Source organism: Dipodomys ordii, unplaced genomic scaffold (genome assembly GCF_000151885.1).
Source record: "Dipodomys ordii isolate 6190 unplaced genomic scaffold, Dord_2.0 Scaffold242, whole genome shotgun sequence".
In the NCBI taxonomy this organism is placed as follows: Eukaryota; Metazoa; Chordata; class Mammalia; order Rodentia; family Heteromyidae; genus Dipodomys; species Dipodomys ordii.
Window position 1 is genome coordinate 663,401 of NW_012267458.1, and position 25,964 is coordinate 689,364.

Here is a 25,964-nt window from a genome sequence, read left to right on the forward strand (position 1 = left end):
ATTAATAAACACAAAGTCTCTATTTTGTTTTTTGCCCACAAAAACACAGTATTACAAATTGCCCATTTTTCTCAGAGTTCCTTCTAGATTTAAAAGAAAAAAAAATAAATATTCTCCAGCCACATCATTTAGGTGATTTCTTACTAGATCAATCTGATTTCTGTCTCTTACTCCATGGACAATGCTTATAGAATGATGTATTTTATGATCAAACTTCCATGTCTTGGGAAGAACCACAGTTATCATACAAATGCCAAAGTTAAAAAAAAATGTCTTATTTTGCCACTTACTGTACTTTATTCCTCTTTTCTTCCTTTCCTCCTTCCTTCCCTCCTCACATTTTTCTGATGTATTTCACACCATCATATATTAGCAAAGCTATTCGTTTCTATCCTACTGACCTCATAATATAGCTTCCATTCAGGAGCAAAGCACCATACTTCCCCAGTTGCTTTGCCTTCAGCTGAAGAGCAAGGGCTCTAGTAAGGTCATAACCCTTTCTAGTGGCAGGCCTCATCCAATCACATGACCCAGACTCACAGCCCCAGTTAAAGAATTTTTCTGCAGGAATCCTCTAAAATGTATGCAATAACTGCCCAGCCCCTGCCTTCATTCATCATGTGTTGTTAACTCACTTAAAAGTCTCTGCTTTCCAATCTCACCTCAGATCCTTCCAATGGAACTGAGCAGACATGCTTAAGTTTTCACCTAAGAACCAGAAAAAGCTTGAGAAATGTCAGATTCCCACTGAGGAGACCCCGAGGAGTCTCAGCATTTATTTTGGTAGGGGAGAGCTGTGAATATGCAACTGGGAAAAATAAAATAAGGCCTTTGAAGAGTTTGTGTTCTACTTGGGTAGAACCATATTGTGAGAATCACAGGCTACAATTACTCCTCGGAGACAACTGTCATTATATCTTTCAGGATACCCTCTACTGGTTCATTAGGCATGTATGGTTATTCATTTACTCGTGGATTCAATATTTAGAGATCTATTCTGCGAGAGTTCTCAGGGTGCCTGCCAAGTCTTCATGTGCTAGGAGCTTGGTCCTTGGGTGAAAGACTTGACTGAGGCGGAGTCTCGTGGAGATAATGAGGTCACTGAGGGCTCTGCTCTCAGAAAGAGTTGGACTCTTGTAAATTCAAGGCTGGACTCTTGTAAGTTCTTAAAAAGAACTAGTTTGAAAAAGTAAGGCTGGTTCTTTCCCGGCTTCCTCTCTAGTTTTCTTTCCTTTTCCCATTCTCTCCATTTATGATATCAGTACCAGAGACCCGTGCAGGTACCCCACTATGGGGACTTTCAATGATCTAAAACTGTGAGATAATAAACTTCAATTGTTTTTCATATCATTCTGATTGGCTAGAATAACAGAAAACAAGATACATCCTGCTATGTTGGCAGACTGAGGGATATGAGAATATGGAAATGATGGACACCATCATTCTGTTTCAGCTTTCATGGATCTTGAAGATTGGAAGAAGCAAAAGGCATACAAATGGAACTGTAGTGTTTGATATTCTTGATTAGTGAAATGCCAAGGGAGTACAGGGGAGGAAGTAAAAGCAGGTTAAAAGAATACTTAAATGGAAGCTTGTAGGATGACTGGATATTACAGAAGCAAAGGAAACTGGGTTTGGGAATGTAGCTACAGTACAGGAAAGGTCTCAAGAATAGAAACAGCAAGCTGGGCACTGGTGGTGGCTCATGCCTGTAATCCTAGCTACTTGGGTAGTTGAGAATGGGAGATTTGTAGTTTGCAGCCAACCCAGGCTGGATAAAATAGGGTGGTCCTAAGCTATGAGGCATACTGAGATTGGGTAGACCAGAGTTCAAGGAAAGCCCGGGCAGAAAAGCCCACGAGACTCCATCTCCACCAACCAAAGCTGAATGAAGTAGTATGCAACTGGACATTACAGGAAACCTGTAGTACATGGATCACACATCAGCCACATGCCGAACTTTGGAAGAAAGGCACTGGCCTAAAAATAACCATACAAAAAATGGGGCTGGAGAGGTGGCTCGTTATAGAGCACAAGCCCAGCAAGCAGAAGGTACTGAGTTCAAGCCCCAGGGTCACAAAGATAACAACAGAAATAGCAGAACTTATAAAGAAAGAAACATGTCAGAGTAGTAGGTAAATCAATGAAATTCTAACTTATTAAGGTATGTGGAGAGTCACAGCATAAGAAATCATATGACTGTCATGTGTGTTTGCAGGCCAGAGTTCTCCAGGAGTATCACTGAAAATGAATTGGACATGACTCAGCAACAAAGGTCATTAGCATGCTCATTTTCTATTCACTTCCTTTCATAAAGATGTTGGCTCATTTCCTTCAAAAAAACAATAGCAGTCCCATTGTCATTTTTTTCTGGCCTCCTCTTCATTGTCTGAACCAATTCCTCAGAACCTAATTAATATCATGTTTTCAGATCTGATCTCTTTTCTCTGGTCTGTGCCCTTAACCTTCTCTTTAAATTAAATTTTACACAATGAGTACTGAAGGCTTTTCATAATCAATTGTCCACTCTGAAATGTAGTCATTAAACCTCTCCCCTATCATTTCTCTAAATGCCATTGTTAGAGTCACATCTATCATTTAATTGAATTCCTATCTACTCATACATATTTGTTTTTTGTCAAACACCGTTACTGAGCTTTAAACTTTTTCCTAGAAAATAGGATCTGCAATGTATACTACAGAAAGAATCCAAAGCATTGCTTAGTTGATTTTTGATGGAGAAATCAGGGAATACTTTATGTCATTGCCATATGGATTATTATATACAATATTAACACTGGTTTAAGAAGAGTTCCTGTTATGTGTCATATGAAAATACAGTGAATCATATTGTGCTGTCTTAAATATTTTGTCATCTATTAAGTTATTTGAACAACTCAAAAGAAAGGCATATATATTGTATAGCATATATATACATATGCACATATACACATAAATATATGTATTTATGCATATAGATATATACTCATACACATATGCTTAATGCACACATACAGATAAAGAGAGAGGTGTTGCATCATAAAAATTCTGATTACCATTAATGAAGTCACAAGTCTGCCTTTCTTTTTTTTAACACCCACTTGAATAATAAGGCAATTAAATGAAAACTTACAATGTCAGCAGGTATGAATGCACAATATTAATATGCAGTGTATTTTCTCTGTTCTTCCAGAGAAAATTTGAAATTCAACATAAACAGATTCACTTAACAGCACAGACAATGTAAGGATTTCTAGTTGTGGTTATTAGGCCTCTTTACCAAATAATTCTCCTTTTATTATTGAGCTAGTTCACAAATAACAGCTGTTGGAAATGTCAGATGTTAATGAGGCAGGGCAATGCAAACCTGAATTGTAGCATTCTTTTTTTTTTCCTTTGGTGCCATGAATATGCCAGAATGGGCAGACTCTGATAATAATACCATCTTGCAATTCTCTAAGCACTCTGCAGACTAAAGTGCATCAGGCTGCCATTAATCCCACTTATCACTCTGACAGCTCAGTAATTACACTACTGCTATAGCCAGGTAGTCCTAATAAAATACCAACCACTGCACTGGAATGCATACTGGTGAGATGTTTTATTAAACTTGGGGGGGGGTTGATCATCAAGTGACATTATTGTTGACCTATTTTTCTATTTGACAATAAATTATCCTTTGACCACGCCATAATAGATATTACAGAGTGCATTTACTGTACCAAATCAGAAAGGTACAGCATTACAAGGATGTAGGCAAACGGTGCAAATAAAATAGCAAAAATGCATGTCTGAATGTTATTACCTAAATTGCTTTAAATGATTGATACTGTGAAAAATCACAGACACAGTACTTAGGGGAATATGTCAACAATTATTGTAAACCACAGATCTACATAAATTTTCCCTTAGATGTAACGCTTAAATTACACTTGTTTTTATCTTCTCTCATTTTGTTCCCTTTTACCTTTCAAAGTTGTCCTGTTACAAAGCAGTTTAGTTTCCCATACATCATAAGGAGCAAAAGTGGATTCCAATAAATAATTGTTTAGCATTTTTAATCCCCAGGTAATTACATTTACAGAAAGAGGAGTATATTATATTAGATTATTTTTAAAGCATTGGCAAACTCTTTTCATTTTAACATTCAAAAGAGAGCATAACAATAGAATTCATTAAAAACACATTGTTAATCTTTCATGATTCAACATCGACTATAAAGATGTGTGAGACCTTTAGCACTACTACTTAAGAACAAGAGGTAAAAGATATATTTACCCACAATCTTCCTCTAGGAAAAGTGGCACACGTCAAATGAGACTGGACAGCTTTACTTCTATTATAACCCCAGAAAGTGTGTTAAGTAATGAAATCGCCATTTTATTCCTCCTATATCTAAGAACAGATGCCTGCTTCTTCTATTGATAAGCAAACCCAGCAGCTGGAACTGTAATCTATGCTTGTTATTTTCTACTTCATGAGTTTAAATGACTTAATTCCTCATAACACACACAAACATACACACACACACACGTACACACACACACACACACACGTACTTAAAAATAAACTTTATATTTATTTTTCATTATCTTGGTTTTATTAGAATCCATATTTTTTCAACAGACTATAAATAACCTATATTGGCTGTTTCTATTTTAGAATTTGGTGAGTCCATTTTTACATTAAAAGTTAAAATAAGTTAGGCATTATTGGTTAACACCTGTGATCCTAGCTACTTAGGAGGCTGAGAGCTGAGGATCTCTGCTCAAAGTGAGCCTGGGTAGGAAAGTCCATGAGACTCTGACCTTCAGATGACCATCAGAAATCTGGAAGTGGCATTCCAGCTCAAAGTGGTAGAGTAAAAATGTAGGGACAATGCCCTGGCCCTGAGTTCAAGCGCCATGACCAATGACAAAAAAAGAAAGTTAAAGTATTTATTTAATATTGGTATTGTCATTCTTCATTCTTCACATCTTTGATGCTGACTAACATCATTCAGAAGCTCTAGCTATATGAGAAGATGCAGATGGCAAGGGACCTAGCTTCTCAACCATACATGCACCATCAGTGTAGGTGAACCTGGAATCTAGTAACGTCTCCCACTGAAGAACAACATTCCTGCTGAAAACTGGGAGGACTCAAGGAATAAAGGATGGATAGAGCATGGGTGTCTCTCTTTTCATGGCTTTTGTGTCATATACCCAGGGCCAATAAAAGGATCTAAAAATGAAAAAAAAGGCTAATTTCAGATTCTGACCCAGTAAATAGGCAAAATTCACCCTCAGCTTCCAATAATTTTCTGGCTGTGTATAGCACTTTTCTTCTCTCCACATTCCATTAACAGCCACTCCTAGGACTTCTTGACGCTGCTTATCTCATGACTCGACATGGTCCTACTGGCTTCAGAATTTGGAACTGATTTTGAATATTCTTTTTTAAATTTATTATTATGTATTAATCATTTCTACCACACAGGTTATGAATACAATGCTTCTTGATCAATGTCATTCCTTCCATCATTTTCCCTTCACCTTTCCCCATCCATTCCCTAACTTCAAGCTAGGTAGCTAAACTTTGACTTAATGTACATTAAATATCATGAGTATTTTTCACCCTTCCTCCCTCCATTCATGCTCCCCTTTTCTTGTCACCCCTTTCCTAGGGGCAAAAAAACATAATTCAGCTTCCTGGTACTCATTTTATTAAATGGTTTGATACTTATTCATAAAAGTTATACCCCTAAACTCCTCCCCTAAATATATTATCCTTTAGTCAGCTTGTGTGTATATCATACAACCCTGTGTATTCTTAATATGTGTAATGGGCCAATTTCTTCATGTTATTGGACTTGAAGCTATGATAATACCATTAAAGTAACTGAACTTTAATTCTATAACTCATGTGCCTTTTAACCACACATATGAATTCAAAATTTTAAGGCTTTTAATATTTATGTCTATATAATCATCAAACATGTTTTCTAAATAAAGCAATTTATCTATCAGAAATTTGCATTAGGGCCTTTGAAACAATTCAGGAGAGGAAAATTAGGAAGAGTTTACAATTCACACAGAACTAATGTGTAAAATCATTTGCTGGATGACAATGATTATGAGCCAGGAATAAAACATAGTTGAGAACCTTCCTGACAGCTTGCTCTGATCCTCCAGAGAATTCCTTGATATCTCAGATATCAATACATATTCTGAAATACAGAATAAGACATATCATCAATTCCGTATTCTTTTTTTTGTCTTCCTGTATAATAGATTTTGAGAACTAAAGTAGAAGTCCTGTTATTTCTTTTGCACACATGTGAGAAGTCAAGCTTCAGAAATCTGTTAGAAGCCACCCCACAGCAGCTGCTAAAAAGACTGTAACACATTAGCCTATTACACCCCCACATACACACTTTCCTGAGGACAGGTTAGAACTTTAAAAGTGGTATTTTAGTGAGTCTGTCTCTTCCAGACACCAGTGCCTCCTTGTTACAGTAATCAGAGCACTGAGAAGAAAAAGCAAGTAAGGAACTCACACCTAGAGAAAGACCAGAGTAAGATCTCACCTGGAGTCCAATTTACTTTAAGGAGGAACAAAACTAAAGTGAAAGAGAGTCTTAACTGTCTGCTCAAGAAACTTCTCAAGTCAAGATGAAAGGGTCAAGGTTTTATGGGATTGCAGAACTGAAGACTTAGCTAACCTTAGCAGCTATCAAGGCTCTGGGAATCCCAGATGGGAAGTGGCTGAGCTGAGGCTTGAGTTCTCTACTGCAATCCATTCTGTGGTTTTACCTTCCTGTACTTCTTATTATGGTGTGAACAAGCTACTAATATTACTAATTGTAAAACCTTTTTGGTATAGCTGTTTGCATTAGAAAGATACTTTATGTGGGTCTTTTCATAAAATTAAGATAAGTTACAAAAACTTCAGTAGTAAAGACATCACAAACTGCTGTATCCGGGTATCTTGCAAATAAAAATGCCTTCATAAGAGACTGAGTTTATATCACTTTCTACAATATTTTTGTGTGCACACACACACTGCCCTGCTTTACAATGCAGAAAGAATAGAAATGCGAATGGTTTTAGAAAATTATTCTTTTTATTTTTTAAATGGTGCAAAGGTTTCAATTCAGGGCCTTCTGCCAGCTAAATACTACTGCTTGGGTCTTGCCCTAGTTATTTTTCAAATAGATCTCATTTTTGACCCCAGGGCCAGCGTTGGACCAGGATCTTCCTACCTGTGCTTGTCATATAAGCTGGAGCCTACCATCTTCCTGATCTCTGCTTCTAATGTAGCTGGCATTACATACTGAGTCTCTGTATCCAGCCTAGGATGCTACACTTGACTTGGTAGTATTTTCTTTATCCTCTAAGAGACATGGAAAGAGATGACTGTAAAGTCTGGGGTGTATGGTGGAGGAGGAGAATCAAGGCACAGTGTCAGTATATATTAAAAACTTCAGGTAGATTCAGTATGAAAAATGCCTTCCTATCATGGGCATAGGCACAAATAGAAATAATTACATAAGAAAATAAACCATTTTAAAAAGTAGGGCTAGGCCTAATTGCTCACACCTGAAATTCTAGCTACTCAGGAGGCTGAGAGCTGAGAATCACTACTCAAAGGTAGCCCAGACAGAAAAGTCTCTGAGACTTTTATCTCCAATTAACTACCAAAAAGCCAGAAGTGGAGGTGTGGCTCAAGTGAAAGTGCTAGCCTTCAGCTTTTGTGCTGAAGGCTAGCAGCCAGGCCCTGAGTTCAAGCCCCAGAGCCAGCATACATGCATGCACGCACACGCATATGCACGCGCGCACACACACACACACACACACACACACACACAAACACACAATATAAATATATATATATATATATTTTAAAGTAAGGTCAGCATTTAATGCTTTTCAATCTATTGTGGCTTTAAGCATTTGAAACAAAATTACTATACAACAGTTTAGGTATGAATTGTCTTCCCCAAAGGCTCTTGTATTGAAGACTTGGTTTCCAGCTGTATTTAAGGTGGTTCTGGAAATGTCCCTGAGTAGTGAGAAGCTGGAGGAAGGAAGTCACTGGGAGTGAGTCAGTGAGGACTGGATCTCGTCTTTTATTCTTCTCTACAGGGTGAACTGTCCAGGTGACATGCCTTCTCCTACAAAGCTGTGAACCCTTAAGTTCTGTCTCAGGAACTTTGTCACATGACACAAAAGGAACCAATACAAATGAGAAGAGTGCCAGGAGAAGGCTGGATTCTATGCCTAACAAATGGACTAATCAGTTATGCTGAGGACTAATCGTTATGAGAAGAGCAAAGTCACTGCAGGATACACTGTGAGGAAAACCTATCCTGGCTTTCAAATTCCACTGCCCTATGTATAGTTTAGATATGAGTCCCTTGTCTGATGCATAGCTAGTAAAGATCTCCATTCTGCAGGCTTTCTATTGATCTTGCTAGCTATGTCCTTTGTCATGCTGAAACTCTTCAGTTTGGTGCAATTCCATTTATCTAGTCTTTCTTTGACCTGTTGTGATTCTAGATCTTTACTTAGGAAGCTTTGGCCTGTGCTATGGAGCCCTAGTGTTTCTCCTATTCTTTCCTGTAATATTTTCAGGATATCTGATCTTATATTGAGGTCTTTGATCCAAAAAATTAAAACTTCCAAAAATAAATCCTCAAAGAAACAGCAATTCAATTACTAAGTGGGCTCTAGACTTAAAAGAGAAACTTCTCTGAAGAAGAAATAAGAATGGCTAATAGGATTGTTGTGGGAGATTTAATGTAATTGTAACCCCTCTGGATGGTATTTTCACAATAATTTTAAAAAATGGCTAATAGACACATGAAGAGATGTTCAACATCTCTGGTCTTAAAAGAAATGCAATTCAAAACAACATAGAGATTTCACCTTACCCCAGTTTGAATGGCCATTAACATGCTGGCAGGAATGTGGCCAAAACAGAATACTACTGTTGGTGTGAATGTAAACTTGTTCAACCACTCTAGGAAGCAATATGGAAGTTCTGCAAAAGTCTAAACATAGAGTTTTCTTTCATATATGTGTGTGTGTTTATTGTAAAAATACTGTACAGAGAGGTTACTGTTACATGAGTAGGGTAATGAGTACATTTCCTATCAAGCCTTGTATTCTTGTCTGTTTTTCCCCTAACATCCCTTTCCCCCCTAGCTCCCCAATTCCTCCTTCCCACCCACCCCGAAATTGTAAACTTCGTTTTCAACATAGTGTCTTGTACATCTCATTGTTACAATGGGTTAAACTACAGCCTTACTTAAGCATTTTGTTATTTCCCTTACCATCCCCAAATTGTAAAAATGTATATACAAGATTCAGGGCACCTGAATCAAATACAGTGAAAACAGGGGTTATACCATGAGGGAAGAACATGCAAAAGAAACACACACAAAAATCACATAGTACATTATATGTACATTAAAAACAATAGCAAAAAAGAAAAAAAAAACCACTTGTGTTCCTATTTTGGGGTTCATTTCGCTTAAGATCATCTTAGATGGTCATATGTGCATAGCTTTTGACCTTTTCTTCTTGTCCTAGACATATACTAGTTATTGCAAATAAGGGAAACCATGGGATCTATGTTTCTTTGGGCCTGGCTTACTTCATTTAATATAATTTTTCCAAATCTTTCTATTTCCTAACAAATGGGGCAATGAAGTAAGAATGGCCAATGGACACATGAAGAAATGCTCAACTTCTCTAGCCATAAAAGAAATGCAATCAAAACAACATTGAGATACCACCTCTGTAAGGCCAGCTCCTGAATGGCGAGCAGACTCCACCCTCCTCACAGCAAAGTCTCCACCCAGTACCTGCATTACCTAGGCAACTGGGACACCTGGAAGAGGTCACATCTGCATCCCCTGAGGTCACATCTGAATTTGAGGTGGCCACACCCTTCTCCACCCATACCCTAGATAAGGCCTAGCCCAGGTCCAGACACTCTTTTCTAGCTCTCAGTTTTTCCTTCTCTTCTCTTTCCCAGCTCCCTTCTCTTTTCTAGCTCTCTCTCTGCTCTTTTCTAGCTCTCTCTCTGCTCTCTGCTCTCTGCTCTTTTCTAGCTCTTTCCTCTTTTTTTTCTAGCTCCCTTCTCTTTCCTACCTCTCTCTCTTTCCCACCTTTCCCAGATGTGCTCTCTCTGCTCTTTTCTAACTCTTTTCTCTCTCTTTCCTCTCTTTCCCAGCTCTCACTCTTTCCCAGCCACGTGGAGTGCCAACCTTGCCTGGTCCCAGCAGGTCTACTGAATAAACCTACCCCTTACCTGAATACCACGTGAGTGGTGCAGTTCTTACTTGGCTGCCTCTGTTTAAAAACCTAATATAAATGGTGCCGAAACCCAGGATCGAACCAGGGACCTCTCCCAGCCACGTGGAGTGCCAACCTTGCTTGGTCCCAGCAGGTCTACTGAATAAACCTACCCCTTACCTGAATACCACGTGCGTAGTGCTGTTCTTACTCGGCCACCACTTTTTAAAAACCCTACAACCTCACCCCAGTTACAATGGCTATTAATCAAGAACCCTAACAACAACAGATGCTGGAGGGGATGTGGACAGAAGGGAACCCTGCTTCATTGTTGGTGGAAGTGTAAACTTGTTCAACCACTTTGGAAAGCAGTATGAGGTTCCTCAAAAGACTACACTTAGAGCTCCCCTATGACCCAGCAATACCACTTTGGGACATTTACCCAAACAGTCACAAACAAGGCTATACCAAAGTGACTAGCACAACTATATTTATCGCAGCCTTATTTACCATACCCAGATGCCAGATGCCACTCAGTAGATGAATGGATCAAGAAAATGTGATAGATAGATAGATAGATAGATAGATAGATAGATAGATAGATAGATAGATAGATAGATATAATGAAATTCTATGCCTCCATCAGAAAGAATGATATCACCCCATTTGTTAGAATTTTCTTATGACCCAGCAATTCCACTCCTGGGCATGCATCCAAATGACCACAAACCAGGTCATACTAAAGCCACTAGCACAACTGTATTCATTGCAGCATTGTTTATCATACTTAAGATATGGATTCCACCCAGATGCTCATCAATGGATGAATGGATAAAAAAAAGTGTGGTGTATATTGACAAGGGAATTGTATATGACATCACCCCATTCATAAGGAAAGACTTGGAAAAACTTATACCAATGAAGTAAGCCAGACCCAAGGAAACATAGGCTGCATGGTTTCTCTAATTTGCAATAATTAGAATGTGCCTATAAATTTACAAGTAAATCCAATAGATAGTAAAAGACAAACAATTACACTAGGACATGATTAAACAGTACTCTAAACATTCACACAGTGAGAACAAAGGAGGATATTCTTAAGAAAGGATCACAAGGACTCAAGAGCTGTGTGCATATGATCATATAAAATGATGCTTATCAAAATGAACTCCAATAAATGGAAACAAAAGAGTTTTTTATTGTATTGTTTTCAGGTTTTTTTTCCTTTCTTTTTTCTTCGTTTTATTGCCTGCTGTCACTGTTTTTGATTTCTGTATCCTTTGTCTTGTATTTAAGTTTATCTGATTTAGGGAGGGAAGGGGAAGCACAGGAGGGTGGGACAAAGGGTGAACCAATTCAATAGTGATACACATTAAACACTATGTTGGAAATGGACTATGTACACGGAGGGGAAGGAAATCGGGAGGGGAAAACCGGGAGACGATGAGGGAGAGACTGACACTGCTCAAAAAGAAATGTACTCATCCCCTGACTTCTGTAACTGTAACTCTTCTCCACATCATCTTTGCAATAAAAATAAAATTTGAAAAGCATTCCGCCACCCATGTAAAAAGGAAATGACAATAGCTTAGAAATGAAATTGTTGAATGGAATTAAAAATAAATAATCATACAATGGATTTTTACACAGACAATAGAAAAAATGATGTTATGCCATTTTTCAGGGATATGGATGAACCTAGAACAAATCATGCTAAGTGAGGTAAGCCAAGCTCAGAGACACAAACTGCACAAGTTTTCTCTCATATGAGGAAGACAGATCTAAATTACACTAGGGCATAATAAATGATACAGGACTCTGGGCATTCACACACAGTGAGACCAAAAGAGGAAACACTTAGGGAAGAACACAGAGGGGCAGTGACTCCATGCCTCTGGTTATATAAATTAATATTTATCAAAATGAACACTAGGAAATGGAAACAAAAGGTTTTCTCTTACCCTTTTCTGTCTTGTTTGCTCATTTTTCTGTCTTTGGGAAGGTGAGGAGTACACAGAAATGGAGGGACAAAGGGTGAACAGCAGTGGCACTCACTGACCACTGTGTTGAAAATGAACTATACAACAGAAGGAAAGCAGTGACATTGTCCAACAAGAAATGTACTCATCACATGCTTTGTGTAACTGTAACTCCTCTGTATTTCATCTTTATGATAACAATAAATAAACACATTGAAACCACTAGGAATAAAATATTAAGCACTCTACAGTATTTTTACATATCAATAACATGGAAGGGGTTAGAGTTAATGAATACAAAAACTGTTAATGTGCTTATTAAATGTTTGCTACCAATTAGACATCAAACTCTGAAATGTCTGAAGTGGCTTGGTACCAACACTGATACAGGTATCCAGGTGTACCAGTTTGCAGTAATGAGTAAGAAGCCATGTTCCTGGAACATAGCTTTTTATATGATCTATTTTAAATGTGGCCATTGTAAATAAGTCAAATAATAAATACATATATGGATGATAGGTTTCTTGTGTGTCTGTATATGCAAGCATGTTTCACATATGCCAATATTAATTAAATTCTCTAATGTGCTTGCTCCACATACTTGAAATGTATCAAAGTATACTGAAAGTGTATAGGTTCAAAAGATATAGTTTAGGAGTATAGCTTGCATACTCTTAGCTTAATTATTGATACTTAATTCCTGATTTCACTTTTCTTGTTTTAGGACATGAAGCCCATATATTTGAACAAGAAAACACAGTACTTACAGGTGGGCTGTTATTTATTGTGGATGTATATGGTTAAGTATCTATTTATCTTTGCTAAATCTGAGAAGTCATGTGATCATAATGGTTTCCCTCCTCTTTTTCTATTCATTTTGTCTTAATCTAGTCTGTATTTTTAATATCTCTGCTTAGGGATAGTTTTCACTTCTGCTTTTCTATTGAGGCCAGCCAGGAGAAGACTACAAAATATTTCTCACCTTAACAGGGGAGGGTAGAGCTTGTCTCTGTCAAAATATGCTGTCTATATACAAATCTGATGCTTCTATGCAGTGAAGTCAATGCTTAATGTTATATGGGATTTTAGTTTTAATAGGTTCTTATACATGTAATCACCTACATGCAGTCATTTTCAAAAGCCCCTGCTCCACAGTGCATATGACAGATGGGACTACCATTTCTAATTTAGCTACCAGTCATACTTATCTTTTTTCAAACCAGTATATTGTTACTTACCCCAACTGTGGTCCCTTTCACATTTTAGACAACTGTTACATGATGTTCAATATACTTTTGATCTTTTACAGACCTTGGAGGAAACTAGGTGACAGTACTGACAGTTTTTATTATAGTTTTCCTACTGCACAATAATCTTATTTCACCTGGACTATTTTTCCCAGTAGTGTCATAAAGTCTGATTTATATCAAGCATCTTTTCAGCCTTCATAGAAACAAAAACATCATTTTAGGAACATATCTATATACTGTGTAAGTTATCTTTCTAAATTTTGAAACATTTGTTGTATCTTTATTGAATATCAATAAAGTCCCTTTAGGAAAGGTAATAAAGACATATAGACAGACAGACAGACAGACAGACAGAGATATATATTCTAAAAATAAATGTTTTAGCAAATTTCAAAACTATTCTCTCTTCATATATATATATATAAGCATATATATGTGTACATATAATATTTATAATAACTAAGTTGTAGGTAATTTCAGAAATAGTACAGTAGTAATAATATAATAGTGGTACATAGTCTATGAAACATGAAATAGTCAAATAGTTTCACTCATAAATAATTTATGGCTATGTAATTCTTAGTGATTATGAAAACAAAAACCCTGTCTCCATTTTTAGACCTATCAAAGAGCATCTAAATTAAGATTTGGGTCCACTTTACATTGTACAATGCTGTGTTATTTGTAGCTTTCTCTCTTTTTTTCTTTTGTAATGTGCAAGAAAATATAGAATTTTTTTAAAAATAAGATATAGGTTCTCATTGTCAAGAAAATCAAACTATCCAGTGAGTTTTTTTATCTTTTGCATTGTTCCTATGAATTGATCACACGAACCCAAGTGCTCCCATGTGCATTTTCCTCCCTCCATAAGCCTTCCAAAGTCTTACAAAGGAGTTCGTGAAGAGGTTTTCACACACTAACCACAACGGGTGGCTGGTGGCTCACAAAGCGAACAGAGCAAAGGCTCAGATCCGGTCATAGAAACAGGCAGTAAGTAACTGCACAAGAGCTGGAGGGACTCATTTAGTTCAAACAACCCTGAAGACAATACTGGGCCTTGAAATTAGTGATAGCATCCACCAATAACAGAATATAGAAACAAATTGTTGTGTATCTTAGCACTGTAGGTATACCAAAGCAGGAAGAATAATACAAGCACCTGCTATGTACTAAATTCTTGGCTAGTGAAGTAGAGGATTTATTAAAACTTCATGTGAAAGGCTTTCAGTTGAGTTTCAATTATTGTGAGTGTGTCTACAAATTTTGTTTTTGTTCTGTTTCTGTTCCTGGGTTTCTCTTTCAGTGTTTCTGTATTTCTCTATTTCTCTCTCTAGGTTTCTTTTTCTGTGTGATTTTTTTTCTGGATCTCGTGTGTGTTTTTCTACATGTTTTCTCAGATCTATCAAGATCTAGGTCTAGATAAATAGACAGGTAGATAGGTATAGAGAAATATAGTGAGAGAGGTATAAATAAATGATACAGATAGATACAGATATAGAGAGAGGTATAGCTAGATGATAGATATAGATACATGTTCTCTTTATCTGTCTCTTGTCTCATTTTCCTTTCTCTCTCTCTCTCTCTCTGATCTCTCTTGAGGGCCAAAGCCAGACTGAATTTTCTTCTTGCAGTTCTTGAGTATCAGCTGTGGAGTACCTACAAGTTTTCCTTAAAAGTCATTATTTCTTAAAGAATAAATTCCCAATGTACATATGCATTCTAAGTTAAAATTTTAAATGTCCTTTCTTTAACTTGGCAAAATCTCCGCTGTTTACCCCAGGGAAAGGAAAAACATCCTCAGCCCACTGTCTACAAAGATGCTCTACAAAACCTTGGTCATCTTTTTAGAACCTTGATCTGATCATCACCATCCTCGTCCCTTAAAAACCTGACCGAAAGCATCTACTTCATTCTTGCACTGTCTCCAAGCTAGAACTCTGCTTAGAGTGACATGAGCAGAGCAGTAATTCTCAACTTCTACTCCTACCAATGGGCTCTTCCCTTTGTAGGGGAGTTATACAGGAAGCCTATTTCACAATTCAGCCCTCATGGCTCTTGGAGGCTGCTGGTCAGCTCTCTCATAGCACCTTGTGGGTTCTTTCATCAAAGCAATTATCACATTAGGCTGCTGCAGCTGATTCACTTTTCTAGTCTCTCTTCTATTTCCTCCTCCAGTGAGAAAATAGTAGGGTTCCTTTGTCTTGGGGTTTAGTCAGCTTAGAAATAGACTCATTTGAAATTAGATGAAAAAGACAGAAAAATGTCAATTTACCAGTTATGTTTTTTCATGTCTGGAAAAATTGTGTTTTGTAATTGTTCTTCAAACACCTATATCGTAGACAGCAATAATGAAAAATAATTGTTTTTCATTTAATAACTATGCAGGGACTGCTGTTTTATAAATATTAATTCATTTCATCTTTGTAATCATTCCATAAAGTAAACAGAAATATTAACTCAGATCTTTTTTCCTTTAAGTTCTTTTCTGTTTTAAGTAGTTGTACAAAGGGTTTTCAATGCCACAAATCAGATTTTGAACTCATATCGTTATAAGAACCTAAAGAGTTAGATATGTGTTATTCTCAATAAAAATACATTTATACTAAAGCACAAAGTTTCCTTCCATGATTTACATTTGGAATACCTTGTTGCCAATTCCTTTGATTCTGGTAGTCACTAAGAAATTGAAAAAGACTTCCTTAGAGTCTGTGATTCTGGGTTTTCTCTGCCATTTCTACTTTAAGATATTTATAGTTTGTGGTAACTCCAGATCTTTTCTCACAGTTTGTGAACCCTGACTCTTCCCCAGATTCAACTTAGCTAAAGCCCTTCAGCCAGTATCATTCATTGTTTCCCTTCTGCTATGATCCTGACAATAGTCATCAATTTCCAAGAAGCTGAACATATCTTATGATTCAACAGGCATAGCCTAATCATTATTATGTATTTTACAGTGACCATTTTAATAAACAAGCTAACAAAAACTCCTCATTTTTCTAACACTAGATAAATGTAACAAATGGATCATGATATTATTTATAAAGCAATTCCCTATAAGTAAGTGAAGTCAACAAGAACAATCCCACTAATAGCAATATTAGAATTAGCAATGTTTAGAAATATTCACACATCATGGAGGGAAAAAATAAAAATTATCAACAATATCTTTAATCATGACTAATCCTAATTTATCATGGTCCCTATCAAATATTTGGAACAAAAACCTAATCTGCCCTCTTTAAACCTGTTGTGAAGATTATTACTAAATGGAGTGCTTTGTGCAAATGATAAAGATACTATTTCTATTCTTAGTAGTTTAGTCCCTTAAAGTCAGTGGTGACACTGCCCATGAAGACTATGCAGAAATTCCAGGAAATTAATAAATACAGGCAACAAACAACAGATAAGAACATAAATGTTTAATCTTTTCAATTAGGTCCATATCTTTAGGTGGATCTAGGTTTCAGGCAATGACACTGCTTAGAAAATGAAGGAATATGAAGATAATCTAATCATTAACAGTAGATGCTTGACAAAATTAGGCTAGGAGCTAAAGAACACAGTGTTCAGAGATAATATCTTGAACACAGTCATTAAAATGAACCGCCTACAGTTCCAAAGGACTTAAACGCTAAAAACAGGAAAATAAAAAGCTACAGGCAAATAATACATGGTTTTGTTAAAAGAAAAAGTTCCATCAACTATGCCCGTGCTAGAGCCCTGACAAAGCTGTCACTGTACGTCACATGCTCCATTAGGTTCAGGAAAGTGGAATGAAGGATCTGAGTAAGGGTAATAGAAATTAAATGCATTTGTGGTCCAGAGGATCTTAACATGTCATTTCCACTGTGCCTTCATTCTTTTCTTTTCCTTCTCTCACTCCTTCAGCAACAAACACTTATTGTTCTTCTGCCGTTGGAAAGGCTAAAATGAATTACACCCCACGGGAAGCTTACCTGGGAAAAAGCAAGTTTCTCCTCAGATGGCGTGGAGGTGTGAGAAGGAAAGAGGGACGATTCAGCATGTCTTTCCTCCAGGTTTGGAGTTGTGCTCATTGGGCTCCCTCTGTTATGGTTGCTTATGTTTCTTTTGATTTTTACTATCGTTAAGTATATGTACACAGGAGGTACATGTAACAAAGCAGCTTCTGAATACAATGCATCTTGATCAGTGTGTTGTTTAGCTCTTGTGTCAGAACTAGGGCTTGAAGTTAGGGCCTACATGCTCAGTCCCTTAGCTTTGCCACTCAAGGCTTGCATGCTACCAGTTGAGCCACTCCACTTCCAGTATTTTGCTGATTAATGGGAGATTAAGAGTCTCTCAGATTTTTCTGTCTGAACTGGTTTCAAACCAGAATCCTCACACATGCCCACCTTCCTAATAGCTAGGTACCAGCACCCAAGTAATGATAACATTATATAGTTCTTCATAGTGTGTACATACACACATCTGCACCTATGTCTTGGGGATAAGCTATTTAATGCTCAGCATGAGGAGGACACAGAATGGGAGGGATTGAAATCATTTGTAGCTATCCTAATGAAAAGAGCAGAGAGTTTGCTAGGTGATCAGAGGTCATCACAGCTCTCCTCCATTTCTTCCTTGTAGTAGATACCTCCTGAGAAAGAATTAGGCAGAACATCTTGCATTCTGTTCTAATCCCTGCCTTTCAGTGCTTTGGTCCAGGAGGGTTATGTAATCGTGAAGTATAAAAGCCAGGGCAGCCTGCTATGTAGAGTTCCTCAGATGCAGTCTAAGGCATGCACACAGTCAAAACCTTAATGGCCACTGGGAAACTTTGAAAGACTGGTTTCCAATGATTGCTAGGCTTCTATTTCCCCTTCCTCCCTGGCCACAGCAATGCGCAAATTCCACGCCATTCTGCATGTATGAGTTGGATCTATCTCACTGGACACAGACAGGTGGATAACCCATTGATATGTCACAGCAAACCTGTCTCAGAGGTTCTTGTCCAAGCACTTCATGTTCACCTCACTGTCAGTCAGTCCTCTTTCTTCAACTCATCTGTCTTCCTTTCTTTATACAACATCCATTGGGAATTTACCACAGCATAGTTACATAAGAGACAAGATAGCTTAATGAATTCTAGCTTTAAGTACAATTCTAGCACTAGTTTGGGGGCTTTTATGTCCTTGGTTTTCTGATATAAACTGATGAATATAGTCTTGACATCATCACATTATAGCATTATATAAATATTATATAATACATATAACATATAGGATTAAATAATATGCTGGAAACATTTAGAAAAATGCCTTCCATGTATGGATAATCATGTAAGTCAGAGTTGTGTCATCTTAGCATTATTATGTAGGAACAGTAGAGTACAATGTGGGGGTAAATTCTGTTTTGGAAAGTTCATGGTGTTATGGTGAAAACTATAAGACAAAGACTATCACACTGGTTTCTGCAACAAACCAACAAGAAAAAAAAAGATTCTAAAAAGTATACATGTTGTGTTTGTAGTGATTGCCTAATTAATGTTAAGTAGAAAACCAAATGGAACATGTCAGTTGTCCAGGCCAATTCATAGAACTTGGAGACTAGGGATGTAAAGTGGCAACATTCTGAGTAGAAATAAAATGGGTGACCATGAGCAATCACAAAGGACACAATATACAAGAACTCACAAGGTTTATACCCAAAGTGGCAACCATACCATAAAACCAAACACATGTCTCTATAGATATCCTGATACCATGATCCATTAATTATATTAAGCAGTAGCTTGAAAATCATCCAGTTTCTCCAAGTGGCCTTTCTTTGACTCATCATTAACAGCCACAATGGAACCACAAGAGTGATCTACTCTGCATTTGAAGAGACAAATTCCTATGTGGATCATGAGAGGAGTATTAAGGCCACAGGATGGAGAGTAGGTAGGATGGCAACTGAATCTACCTCTACCAAGGGAGCCTTTCTCTTAGACATTTAATTTTGTCTTACTCATTCCCCATATCTAGAATAAATGTTCAAAGAGTTAGGCATGTGGCTCAGTGATAGAGCATCCATCCAACAATTTCAAGTCCCTGAGCTCAAATCCTCAGTACAAGCAAACATATAAAATAAACAAAATGGCTATTTTTAATACATAAATGCATCTTATATGATGAGACAATATTGAAATTACTTGTTTTAAGGAAATAGAAAATGAAGCATATTAAAATAAATTTTAGAGAAAAAAAATTTTCTTATAGGCTACCCTGTCCCTAGAGTTGTGAAATTTCTCCACCTGCTCCCTCCTTGGTATGTTTTTCTAAGTGAACTTTTCAGAACAATCCCACTGAGAGGAAATTGCTTGGCAAGCTAGGATGATATTAATCTTCTCCAGCATAGTGGGTGCATAAGTCCTTTTTTATTGAAGAGATGTTGTTGAAGTTCTATATATAAGACGACACTACAGTATTGATTTTGGCAATGCTAATACAACGGCAATAGCTCTAGTTAAACATGCTATATTCTTTTAGCTTTCCTGCCTTTCTTCCTGCTTTTCCCTCAATACAAAATGCACAAAGTCCAGCTCACACTCACTATCTAGAAAGTGCCAGGACTGTCAGCAAGGTGTAGCATTGCCTATGATCTCCTGGCACATTTTGCTCCATCCACCCACCCTTCTCTAAAGCTTATTTAGAGCCAGGCGCCAGTGGCTCACATCTGTAATCCTAGCTACTCAGGAGGCTGAGATCTGAAGATCACAGTTCAAAGCCAGCCTGGGCAGGAAACTCCATGAGACTCTTATCTCCAATAAACCACTAGAAAACCAGAAGTGGTGCTGTGGCTCAAGTGGTAGAGCACTCACCTTGAGCTGAAGAGTGCAGGGATAGCACCCAAACCCAGAGTTCAAACCCCATGACCGACCTCCCCCCAAAAAAAGTTTATTTAGTTCCTTTTCTGTCTTCCTACATTTTTCCAAACTATAATTCTTTTCTGAAGTTAACTGTATACCCCATAGCCTAGTATACTGGACCCAAGAAGACATTCATTCATTCAGCAAATATTGTTTCAACACCTAATAGATATAATGCAATGAGAAAAATTACTTCAAGTTCAAAAGACATGAATGCTTTTTTGTAGTTTAGGGATGAAGATAATGAACAAATTATAACACAAAGCAGCAGGGTCAGTGATTTAGAAGTGGTCTTGCTACCTCAAGGAGGACCAGGAGTTAACCAGGGGGAAGAGACAGTCAGAGGTATAAAGTTATGCAAATACCATGAAAGTGCAGATACTCTGCACTTTGGTGACTGAGAAAGACAGCCCATGACACAGGAGGTAACAGTCAGGCATAAGGAGATGACTGAGTTCATTTGGGATTTTCAGCAGACAGCCAGGTAGCCAGTTATTAAAACTAGTGCTTTTTAAGCAAACAAGCTAATACTAATGTGCATGATGATGATGATGATGATGATTGCTTAACTTTTGAGGGTGTTTTCTTCCTATCTTGGGAGAATTTATATTTTAGGAGGTTATTTATAACACCTCACCACTAACAGAAATACTCTTTCTTGTGAAGCTATTCCCTTGAATAGATTTAAAAGTAATTTAGAGAGCTAGAATTTAGTATTAAAGATTGTAATGTATTCACGGCAACTAACTTGAAAAATAGGCATTGTACATACACCTGAATTCAAAAGAAGTATCTGTAGGGACTGGATGCGTGGCTCAGGTTGTAGAACATCAGCCAATGAGCAAAAGAGTCAGATACCAAGTTTGAGTCCTAGTCTCAGACAAAAAAGGAAAAGGGAAGTGTTTGTAATAGTGGATACAGAGGGATCCACAGCATACACATTTCTTGTTAGGGAAAAAATGGATTTTGATTTTTCACATATGTGTTATCACATGAATGTCCACAAAAGCATCAGAGTAGTAAATCGCCATTTCCTTGGCCTGCAAAAATGCCATTGTATGTACAAACTGAGAAAAAAAAATAATAACAGTCATGAGAAAAGACTTCGCAATGTGAGATATGTTAAACAAGACCATCAGCTGGACAGCCAGGAAGCCACCAAGAGTACCAAAAAATGATCCTTCAGAAGAAGACAGATCGGAGATCTCCATCCAAATTTTCTCTCTGCAATGAAAAACTACGGAGGCTGTAATGCTTTCTATTATCCTTCCAATTCCCATTGTGTCATGGACAAATTATATAAACCTGAACACATTATTTAACTTTAGATTTCTTATCTATGAGACATAGGTATAGGTTTAGATTATCTAGAAAGCATCATATCACACAAAGACCATGAACCCATATCTTCTTGCAAATATAAGATTACAAGAATACAATATTTAAAAAAAATCATTTGGGAGCAAATGGATGAAACAACATGGAAATTTTAAGCAGATAATTTTCTTCAAATCAGAGAAATTAATTGCTAGTAGGCAGAACACAGATTGTGCCCAAGAGTTACACCTATCCTAAAAGTAGATTAGAAGAAAAACTCATTTCAAAGAGTGTGAAACAGCTGAATGAAATCCAAACCACAGTAGTAAAAAAATGGGAAAATACTTGGCAGGAATCTTGGTTCCAATTGTTTTATAATATTGGGTAATGGAGATAAAGTGGTTCCAATTTTTCAACCTGTGTTTCTGACTTGTAAATACTGCGCAAGTCTCTAAGACAGATACAAATGTCCTTTGATTAAATTCACCCCCTCTACTATTATTTTCTATTCCTCACTCTCTCCTCTTTCCACATGGCTCCTTCTAATCTCACCACTGTCTTGGCTATTTCTTTGCCCTTAGAGTTACCAATTTATATATAAATATATACAATATTATTTATCCAAACCAGCATTGCTCTACATTATTTTAAATTTGAGTACATGGTTGGTTAACAATGTGTAAAATCTGCTACATACTGCTTTTTTTAAAAAAAAATGAGGTTTGTAAAATTTATAAACTCTACATTATAAAACACTACACTATTACTTTCTATAATCTTATGTGTTTAGCCCACAATCCTAAATTTAAAAAGATACAATTCTAATTTAATTTAAAAATTTATTAGGCACTTTCTTAGCACCTACAAACCACTAGAGAAAAACATCAGACTAAGCACTATATTTTGAAGAAAAAGAGTATAGTTCACAACTTTATACAATAACTTATTAATGGGCTACAGATATTTAAACATTCTGCTATGAATCATTAGGGTAAGATAAACTAAAGGCATGTGCAAATGGAGAGTATGAAGAGAAGTGTTCCAGAAAAGCGGTTTTTACACTGAGTCTTACAGAAAACTGACTGACAGAGAATGGAAGAATATATTTATGTAGAAGAAGAATGAACAAAGGCATGGAATGCAAAAGTACATAATGTATTCCATGTAAATCTCTGTTCTTCATGAGAGTCAGCATTACAGAGACAAGCTGGACAGGAAAGGGGAAAAAAAATGTGCTGAGTTACCAGGACAGGAACTGAGTTTTATTACTCTAAGTATTTTGGCTGAATTTATGGAATTATAACTCCTTTTTACAACTACTTAATAATAACTGAAAAAAAAGAATTTGGTCTGAAATGACAGAGTATTTTTTATTCTATTTACCTTATTGCAGATATATAGTCTCTCTTTCTCTTTCACACACACACACACACACACACACACACACACACACACACACATTTCAGGACAAAGAAAACCTAGAGAACAACTCAGATACTTCAATGCACAAAGAAAGAAATGAAAACCCCTGGTAGAAGGTAGAACGGAAGCTCCAGGTTCAACAACAATCAGAGCAAGCTTACAATCAAGGTTTCTGGTGTAAAAGATCAAAGCACCCCACCTGAGGGAGCAGGGTGTAGTAAGATCCCCTGTTTGAAATCCTAGGCCAGGGGTGGAACTCTCCTTCTTATGTAAAGAACGACAAAAGTTCTAAGACTTGAAAGGGGAGCATGAGGAGGCCAAAAGGATAGAATAAGAATCCCAGAAAGGAGGAGGTGACAGAATTCAGCAAGAGGCCCAAAGGGCCAAAAAAAAAAAAAAAGAAAAAGGAAAGGGAATGTTGCAGATATAAAATTTGAAATCAACAGTAAAAAGAGAGCATGAGCAGAAGAAAAGAGAGAAACAAGGAACAAAGGAGAAAAGCAATGGGAAAAGCCATAAATCATAGTAATTAATTTTCTATTTAAGTAGGTAAAATGGTAGCTTTGAACATTAACATATAGTATAACGCAAATTGATACAGCCTTCCAAGGAGAAACATTTTAAGTATTTTTCCAATTCTCTAACCCATTTTTTTTTTCATTCATGGGGCTTGAACTCAGGGTCTGGGTGCTATCCCTGAGCTGTTTTTGCTCAAGGCTAACTCTTTACCACTTTGAACCACAGCTCCCCTTGCTGTTTTCTGGTGGTTAATTGGAGATAGGAGTCTCACAGATTTTCCTGCCTGGGCTAACTATGAACCTCTATCTCAGCCCCCTGACTACCTAGGATTATAGGCATGAGCCACAAGCACCCAATTTATAATCCAAATATTTTATGCAATCTCTAAACACTTAATGAGTTTGATTTCAATTACAGCAGTCTGTTTCAGGTTAGTACAAAGGCGAAATTATATGCCCTTCCATGTTCAAGTTTATAAGTGATTGTTTTTTCTTTTTTAGCATTTTGCAATTCAATTAAGCCAGAATAAATTCTTGGCTTTACACCAAGTTATTTTCCAACTTCGTTTCCATATTTTTAGTGAAAAGAGGTAAAATAATTATATTTATAACTATATATAATAATAAACTTAAAATCCTGTAAGATTTTATTATAAGTATTTATATTGACTTATGAGCTACAATGTGGATTTATAAGTAATTCCCCTTTATTTACTATATTTATTTTAAAGATTATGGAATTCTCTTCCTTATAGGTTGGAAATTCTCTGAAAACAATATTAATTTCAATATATATGGTAACTCCCTGAATAATGCCCACCATTTTTCACATTCAATGAATATTTGTCAAATTAAATAGTCATTAAGTCAGTGAAATGGCTTAAATATACTTTGATTGTGTTCTATAAGGCAAATATTCTCACATGTTTGACACATTTCTATCTTCTTTTCTAGTATATTTCTCACTAAAAAGGTAATCTTCCTCAAATATTTATGTCTTAATGCTACTATTTTGGGTAAGATTTCTGAATCTTTTCTAAAGTTTTAAAGTATAAAGATCCTGATCATAGGTTTTAATATGCTCTTACACTTAACTTCTCTTGAATGAGAACTTAATTTTTTATTTCAAGTTTACATCACTGTCATAAACTTGTTGGAGCTGTTGGTAGAATATACAAGAACAAAATAATAATAAAAAAACAAGATTACAGTAAAGCTAGCAGCACAACCATGTTCATTACTACACTATTCACCATACCCAACATCAGCTCCCATGCCCCTCAGTGGATGAATGGATCAAGATAACGTAGTATATAGAAACAATGGAATTTTACTCATCTATTAGAAAGAATGATATTCTAGGGCTGGGAAGATGGCTCAGTAGTAGAGCGCTTGCCTTGTATGCATGAGGCCCTGGGTTCGATTCCTCAGCACCACATAAGCAGAAAAAAAAAAGCTGGAAGTGGCACTGTGTCTCAAATGGTAGAGCACTAGCCTTGAGCTGAAGAGCTGAGGGACAGCGCCCAGACCCAGAGTTCAGGCCCCACGACCAGACCAAAAAAAAAAAGAAAGAAAGAAAGAATGAATGATATTCTACCAAGTGAACTAAGCCCACACCAGAAAAACAAAGGTAGCACAGTTTGCCTTATTTGTGATAAGATAGAATGTACCTATAAATTGAGAAGTAAACATGTTGGGTGGTAGGCAAGTGGTTGCAAATGAATTAACTGAAGTATAATAAGCTGTATGGAAGTTCAAATAGTATAATTGTTTTAGAAATAGGTCAAAGCCTAACAAAATCAGCACCAGTAAAATGTGTACATCCAAGAAGAGGGTTGGGGGCTAAACAGAGAAGGGTGGTAGAATAAAGTAGGAAAAGTATGGGGAGAATGTAGTAATAATTCATTATAGCGGGACACTGGTAGCTCACACCTGTAATCCTAGCTACTCAGGAACAAAAATCAAAACATATTTAAAAAAAAGAATTCATTGGACATATCACATAATTAAGGGGTGAGTCAAAGAGGGGTGAGAATGTTGAAGGGGGCGACCTATCAAGATGCATTGTATTCACAAGCTGCTTTGCTTAATGAGAGCTCCTTTGTAGATAATTATAGAGATAGATAGATAGATAGATAGATAGATAGATAGATAGATAGATAGATAGATAGATAGATAGATAGATAGATAGATAGAGACATAAATATATTGGTCAGTCATGAAGCTTGAACTCTGGGCCTGCGTGCTGTCCCTCAGCTCTTCAGCTCAAGGCTAGTGCTCTACCACTTGAGCCACAGCACCATTTCCAGTTTTCTGGTGGTTAA

At 36.8% G+C, this 25,964-nt stretch overlaps 1 protein-coding gene across 2 annotated transcripts in view; it reads right to left on the minus strand.

Annotated features, from left to right (window-relative positions):
* Positions 1-25,964, minus strand: part of Dpyd (dihydropyrimidine dehydrogenase) — a 693,666-nt gene that overhangs the window by 524,541 nt on the left and 143,161 nt on the right. The window lies entirely within an intron of this gene.